Consider the following 6,000-nt stretch of genomic DNA (forward strand, 5'->3'; position numbering starts at 1 on the left):
AGTCCACTGTATCTCCTTGGTTGCTCGTTTGTTTGACTTGTAGCCTTGACGGTTTGGGATTCTGGATCTCCAGGGTGCCGATTGGCCTGTTCAGAAGCTTGAATCCATCCACCTTTGGTCCCTTGTTTCCTCAAGGCTTCCCCGGGGGCCTCCCTCGTTTTTTGGAGGTGGAAGCCTCCTACAATGATTGCAGGTCCCAGGTGGCTGTGTATTATATATGGGCTTAAATTGTGGAGTTTTCTTAGGACCACCCCTCTGAATTCCCACCGGTGGGTTTGTCCTTTGTGCCCAAAATGAGCGTGTCAGCTGTTCTAGACATAGGTCTTTTTGTAGCTGCAACACTTGCATCATTTCTCCCACTGTTCTGCATCCTTGCAAGGCAGAAGCATAGATTAATTTTAAGTTCTCAGGTGCACCTGTGAGAAAATTCCATTTAATGCCTTAATTAGCAGGGGTGCTGTGGGAGTTTCTATAGTATTTTCATACATCATTTTAAGCAGGGCTAGTTTTCTTAAAACCTGTGTCCTTTCTTTGGGAGTATGCCACCTTAATTTCTCGGTATACCGTGACATCTATGTAGGGCTCTACTGTGCGGTAGGCCAGGCTCGCCCAGGACCATAGGGAACCCAGGTCCTGTGGGTCAATTTCCCAATAACTCCTCAAAGTGACTTGTACCTCATGACTCTCACAAATAGAAATAATATTCAATATCTCTCTTCCAGCAAGTTGTTTTGTGCTTGCTGCTTTGTCCCAAAGAGTAACTAGGCGGTCTATGTTTTTCCTTTCTGAGCTAAGTTCGGTCTCTTTTTTTTTGCTTTTTTTTTTTAAGTTCGGTCTCTTATTGACATACTCATGTCTGGCATATTCTGACACTTCTGTTAGCCTCTCTTCCTGTCTGGTTGGATTTCCCCAGCGGGCTAGGTTTTCTTCACTTTTGTGACAGTACTTGGGCTATATTCTTTAGTGTCTACAGGGCTTGAGTCTTTAAATGGGCTGTTATCACCTAGGCTCAGTTTTTGAAAGTGCTGGGTGACTAGGTTCTTGCCTTTTTTTTTGTAAGTCACTGTGCAATTGTCACATGCCTGTAGTAAAATGGATGTCACTTCCTTAGGTTCAACTCTTTCAATTATCGGTTTGACATTCTTAGGGGTTCCAAAGTCTATTTTCAAAGATCTAGGTTTGTAAGCTCTCTTATCCTTAAGTGCTTGCTTCACTTCACCCCATGGGATGCTAAGAGGCAGGTCCTGAGGTTTATCCTTTTTAAACATGGAAATCATAGTTGTGCAGATTTTGAATCCACAACCACTTCTGTAATTTCCTCAAAAAGTGATATAATAGTATTAGATTGTTTGGTGGCATTGGCCTAATAGTGTGCTGGTAGTAATGGATTTTTGCTTCAAATTTATACCTCATTGACCGGGTCCACACACACAGGCATGAGAAACTGACCTCATCGTCGCCCCCTTTCGGGGAAAGGCAGTTATTTCCAGCTCCTCTTAGTACTAGAGTTGGCGAATAACCCCCGCCAGCGGCGCCGATTTCTCGGACTCGATGTTCCCATATGAGTTTGCTGGTCCTCTGTGCCTGGGGTGACTACAGCTCAGCTTGGGCATCGCTCCCCGGGTTGGGTGCCACTGGAATCAGTTGTCTTATGGATGGAACGTAGCCACCAGCGACCTTGCAGTCTCAGAGGCCCCTTCCCTCGGTGGGTCACGTCCCGTGAGTCTCGGCCCGGTGAGGCTTGATTGCTAGGTTCGAATCACAAGGTTAGGATCCTGCCGACTACGCCATTGTGTCATGAGCGGCACAATCAATAATTACTTAACGCTCTTAGCCATTTTCGAGTGCTCTGTTTATTTACTGCAAACACATACCAAACAACCTAATAATCTTAAAATTAACTCAAACTACTAAGTATAAGAATATCAGGGCAAGTATGAGTATAAGGGCAGCACACAACACACATCATAGTCCAGCATCAGAGTTCCAGTAAGCATTGCCTTCATCGGTGTACTCACCATGGGTAGAGTTGCAGAGAGCAGGAGTTGATGTCTCCTTGGTTCCTAGCTCTCTGAAAAGCCCGTGTCTCTACCTGGGTTGAAATAGGCAACTTGGCTGGCTCTTTGATGTCAGCCAAGTCCAAGCTAGTCTTATCAGGTGTCCCCACACTTTTAGGGGTGGCTCTCCTGACCATGTGTTGATTCTTGGCAATGGTCCAATTTTGGGTTAAGCCTGAATGTCACTGTATTTCTTCTTGATAATGGAGTTTCTTATGTTGCTTTCTGTAATGTGGCTCAAGGTCTTCAAGGTAGTTCAATCGTCCTGCAAGAAAATTCTATAATGCTCTCATCATTGGGTTAGCAATAAAGTCTCTCCCTCTCCTTCTCTACTCCTCCTTCCTCACCCCCTGGTCCTCCCTCCCTGTTCTTTCCCCTTGTCATCCCACCCTCCACTCTCTTGTCCTCTGGTCTCCCTTCTCGATGTGGACCACCAGGTGGGGCTGAGGTGAGCATGCTACCCTGAAATGTGACTGACTCCATTATTTCTTTTTTTTTTTTAAATTTTAACAATTTATTAGGGGCTCATACAATTCTTATCACAGTTCATACATATACATACATCAATTGTATAAAGCACATCTGTACAGTCCCTGCCCTAATTATTTTTTTCTCCTCTTTTTTTTTACATTTTATTAGGGACCCATACAACTCTTATCACAATCCATACATATACATACATCAATTGGATAAAGCACATCCATACATTCCCTGCCCCAATCATTCTCAAAGCATTTGCTCTCCACTTAAGCCCCTTGCATCAGGTCCTCTTTTTTTCCCCTCCCTCCCCTTTCCCCCCTCCCTCATGTGCCCTTGGTAATTTATACCTCGTTATTTTGTCATATCTTGCCCTATCTGGAATCTCCCTTCCCCCCTTCTCTGCTGTCCCTCTCCCAGGGAAGAGGTCACATGTGGATCCTTGTAATCAGTTCCCCCCTTCTAACCCACTCACCCTCCACTCTCTCAGCATCGCCCCTCACACCCTTGGTCCTGAAGGTATCATCCACCCTGGATTCCTTGTACCTCCAGCCCTCATATGTACCAGTGTACAGCCTCTGCCCTATCCAGTCCTGCAAGGTAGAATTCGGATCATGGTAGTTGGGGGGAGGAAGCATCCAGGATCTGGGGGAAAGCTGTGTTCTTCATCGGTACTACCTCGCACCCTAATTAACCCATCTCCTCTCCTAAATGCCTCTATGAGGGGATCTCCATTGGCCGACACTTGGGCCTTGGGTCTCCACTCTACACTTCCCCCTTCATTTAATATGGTATATATATACATATACACATATATACACACACTTATATCGTTTTTTTTGCATGATGCCTTATACCTAGTCCCTTGGCACCTCGTGATCGCACTGGCCGGTGTGCTTCTTCCATGTGGGCTTTTTTGCTTCTGAGCTAGATGGCCGCTTGTTCACCTTCAAGCCTTTAAGACCCCAGACACTATCTCTTTTGATAGCCGGGCACCATCAGCTTTCTTCGCCACATTTGCTTATGCACCCATTTGTCTTCAGCGATCCTATCATGGAGGTGTGCAGTCAATGATATGATTTTTTGTTCTGTGATGCCTGGTAACTGATCCCTTTGGGACCACTCGATCACACAGGCTGGTGTGTTCTTCCATGTGGACTTTGTTGCTTCTGAGCTAGATGGCCGCTTGTTTATCTTCAAGCCTTTAAGACCCCAGTCACTATCTCTTTTGATAGCCGGGCACCATCAGCTTTCTACACCGCATTTACTTGTTCACCCACTTTGGCTCCAGCCGTTGTGTCGGGAGAGTGAGCATCATAGAGTTCCAATTTAATAAAAGAAGGTATTCATGCATTGAGGGAGTGTTTGAGTAGAGGCCCAAGGTCCTTCTGCCACCTTAATACTTGACCTATAAATATAGACACATAGATCTATTTCCCCAACCTCCTATATATATTTGCATGTACATGTCTTTGTCTAGACCTCCATGAATGCCCTTCGACTCCTAGCTCTTTCCTCCATCTCCCTTGACTTTCCTCCTGCCCTACTACCATGCTTCATTGCCACCTGGGCTAGAGTATACCTCTTCTCTAAGCAACCTTACCCTTGATCATTTCCCACCATGCCTGCCACTCCCCCTTCTCTACCATTTGGGGTCCCGTGTTTTCCCCTTGTTTGTTAGCACCTGGGTTTGTTAACACCACTTCCTTACCCCCCTACCCCCCCACCCCAAGTCCCCCCGGAACTGTCGGTCCCGTTGTTTTTCCTCCAGATAGTTCATCCAGCCTGTCCTATTCAGACAGACCTGTGGAGTCACTAACATGCACGAAAACAAGACAGAGGAAAACAAAGCAACAGTATACAACCAGACAACAAAACAACAAAAACAAACCACTGACAAAGAACAGAACAAAACAGTTCACAAGAGAAAAGCTTGTAGTTAGTTCAGGGATCGTTTGCTGGCCCTTAGGAGCGCTTTCCAGTCCAGTCTGTTGGGGCACCACGCCCTGGCCCTAAAGTCCACTTTCAGCATTCCCTGGGGACCTTGCCACTCCATTCCGTTGCTGTTCTGCTGCACTCCCCCAGTGATTTGCCTCGGTGTGGTGGGATCAGGTCAGGTGCAATTCCCACACTGTGTCTCCGGTGCTGTCCCGTATCGCCCTTAGTCACTGAGGGGCATCATGTCTCATAGTAGGGCCAGCCATGTTGTTCTCTCTGTGGACTGGCTGCTCTACTCAGGATCATCATCAGCATGGCCTGGTGGGCCAGGCTGTGCTCCACTCTCTCCTCCTGCCCCTTCATCTGCTCCTTGACTCCATTATTTCAATCTCTCTTCTGTCTCCCCTTATTTGTTATGTCTTAATTATGATCTATATATTTTGACCATATAATTGCCCCTACTGAACCTGAGATTAAGTTGTTGGGGGCTGGACTTCCCCCTCCCACACACTCGTAGCCTGAAGTCTACTTTGCGAGCTCATTAGGGGATTTGTGGATTGGCTTTCCTTCACTTGCTGATCTGTTATGTTCCCTTCTTGATTTGCCCCGCTGTGCAAAGTGTGGGGCAGTTGGTGCGGAGTAAGGAAGGGTGTGCAGACTGTACTATCTCCCCATCCTGTCTGTAGTATTGCCCTGTACGAGCATGCTCCAGTAAGGCGACATAGGTCATGAGCTGTTGTTGGCCCTCCACTCCTCTCTGTGACTTAACAGTTTCATGCAGGGTCATCGTCATGTGTACTTAGTGTGTTAATATGGGATCTAGATCGACCATTCCTTTAAAATTCTTGGTTTGCTCTAATGTGGGCATGATATGCAAGGCCCACACCCCAACCTGTAGCTTTAGTGTTGTCTCTTGCACATTCTTCTAGTTCGGGAAGGCGGGGGGCATCCATTTGGGCTCTGGTTGGGGCCAACCCTCTAACCCAATCTTTCAATACATTCGTCCTCATGCTTACATTGCCCTCACAGTTTGGTGCGCCGTGGTGGGGTATGTGTAAACACTGGAGACATAACCAATACTATTTCCCCCTGGATGAGTTAGTACCCCGCTACCCCCACACAACCAATGTCATCCTCTCACTATTGCCCACCCCCTTTCCCCTTTTGTTACTTTGGATTAACAAGTACTCTCCTTGAGTTTGGTCTGACCTCCTCCTGACTGCATATACCTCAAGCCATATATCGTGTGAGATAAATGTCTTATATCTAGAATATTGAATGATGCAAGACGCATCTAAAGATGGAAACTGTCACTGTTCCAAAAAAGAACTAGTCAATATTCCATTTCAGAAGGTTGTATATGAGCAACTACCAAGAGTATTCAAGGAATAATTGCAAGCTGCCCTGAAGGCAGTCAAACACCTGACTCCAGGAATTGATGGACTACCAATGGAAATGTTCATATGTTTCCATACAAGTTTATGAAGCACTGGAAGCACTCACTTTTTTATGCCAGGAAAGGTGGAAG

The sequence above is a fragment of the Tenrec ecaudatus genome, chromosome X (assembly GCF_050624435.1).
Source record: "Tenrec ecaudatus isolate mTenEca1 chromosome X, mTenEca1.hap1, whole genome shotgun sequence".
NCBI classification, from domain to species: Eukaryota; Metazoa; Chordata; class Mammalia; order Afrosoricida; family Tenrecidae; genus Tenrec; species Tenrec ecaudatus.